The 2,059-nt window shown below is 52.4% G+C and overlaps 1 pseudogene; it reads left to right on the forward strand.

Annotated features, from left to right (window-relative positions):
* Positions 1-827: 827 nt before the first annotated feature.
* On the forward strand, positions 828-1,844 carry LOC121439042 (annotated as a pseudogene).
* Positions 1,845-2,059: the final 215 nt, after the last annotated feature.

Here is a 2,059-nt window from a genome sequence, read left to right on the forward strand (position 1 = left end):
AATGACACAAGCCTTACTGTTTATACTAGGCTAGCTGGCTGCAGGCCTCTGTGTTTTTAAGGGAGCTTCACCGTCTTTACATGACTTCTGACACACCTGAAGCTCTTAAGTTCCTGGGTACGGCAAGCAGTACACGATAAAGGCTAAAGTGGTGGGGTATGCTGCTTTCCTTCAGGAATCTGTCTCTGCCACACCAGTGCTGTGCCCACAAGCTTGTACTACTACTTTTGATCTTTTTTTACTATGGGTTCTAGGGGATCAAACTCAGCCCTCAGGCTGTGTCATGCTCTTTATGACTAAGCTATTGCCCCAGCTTGAATGGCATTATCTTACATAACGAGTACACTAAGGAATGCAACAAACACTATCTCAATATAATTCTATAAAATACAGAATAATGATCAATTTTTAAAAATAAGTTGGGATTCTATTCATTAAAAAGGAACAAGCAAAGAAATAATTTAAGAAGTGAACTTATGGTAGAGCTGGCGAAGTGCTTTGGCGGAGGCAGCAAGGAGGAAGGAAACCTGAGTCCAGGCGGGCGGGGCGACCAACGGAGGGAGGCGGCATGTCGGTCGTGGGGCTAAAGAAACAATGGCAATGGGTTTTTGATCCTACTGCACGTACTGGCTTTGAGGGAGCCTAGGCAGTTTAGATGCTCACCTTACTAGACCTGGATGGAGGTGGGTGGTCCTTGGACTTCCCACAGGGCAGAGAATCCTGATTGCTCTTAGGGCTGACAAGGGAGGGGACTTGATGGGGGGGGGAATGGGAGCCGGTGGCGGGGAGGAGGCAGAAATCTTTAATAAATAAAAAAAAAGAAACAGTTATACAAGGCGAGCCAGCTGGTCAGCGAGAAGGTTGGCAATGACTTCAAAGAGATGGAAAAGAAGGTGGATGTTACCAGCAAGGCTGTGGCAGAGGTGCTGGTCAGAACCATCGAGTACCTGCAACCCAACCCATCCTCATGGGCTAAGCTGACGATGCCGAACACTATATCGAAGATCCGAGGCCAAGTGTAGAACCCTGGCTAACCACAGTCAGAGGGGCTGGTGGGCAAATGCATGGTCCTCCACGGCAAGGAACTTGGCAGAGAGTCCAATTTGGGTGATGCCCTGCTGGATGCAGGCGAGTCCATGAAGCGCCTGGCTGAGGTGAAGGACTCACTGGACATTAAAGTCAAACAGAATTTCATCCACCCACTGCAGAATCTGTGTGACAAGGATCTGAAGGAGATCCAGCACCACCTGAAGAAACTGGAGGGCTTCCTGATGAGGAGCTGCGGCAGGCCCTGGAGAAGTTTGAGGAGTCCAAGGAGGTGGCAGAGATCAGCATGCACAACCTCCTGGAGACTGATATTGAGCAGGTGAGTCAGCTCTCAGCCCTGGTGGATGGATGCCCAGCTGGACTAACATCGGCAGGCAGTGCAGATCCTGGAGGAGCTGGCAGACAAGCTGAAGCATGGGGTGCAGGAAGCCTCCTCACACCCCAGGCAGGAGTTCAAGCCCCGGTCGCGAGAGCCCTTCGACCTTGGAGAGCCAGAGCAGCCCAATGGGGGATTCCTCTCCGCCCCAGCACCCAAGATCACAGCTTCTTCGTCATTGAGATCAGCAGACAAGCCCGCCAGGACCCCCAGCAGGAGTATGCCACCCCTGGACCAGCCAAGCTGCAAGGCACTATATGACTTTGAGCCTGAGAATGACAGTGAGCTGGGCTTCTGCGAGGGCGACCTCATCACGTTCATCAACCAGATCGATGAGAACTGGTACGAGGGGATGCTGCACGGCCAGTTGGGCTTCTTCCTGCTCAGCTATGTGCAGGTGCTAGTGCCCCAGCCTCAGTGACCACGTCTGCACCAACTACCTGCACATTGTGGCAGCAGTCTAACGCCAAGGTGCTCTAGAAACACTAACGTTCCTCCAGGGGAACCTCCTCACTCTCCCAGCCCTGGACCCCCCATCCTAAGAGTTGGAAAGGCCCACTCTGAGGTCCTATTGCCTTCCTGATGGTGGCAGCTTCCTCCTGTTTCAAACCCTCTCAGCCCATTGCTGGCGATGGG

This window comes from Microtus oregoni, unplaced genomic scaffold (assembly GCF_018167655.1).
Source record: "Microtus oregoni isolate MIOR12 unplaced genomic scaffold, Mior012 000059F_ref0000304, whole genome shotgun sequence".
Taxonomy (NCBI): domain Eukaryota; kingdom Metazoa; phylum Chordata; class Mammalia; order Rodentia; family Cricetidae; genus Microtus; species Microtus oregoni.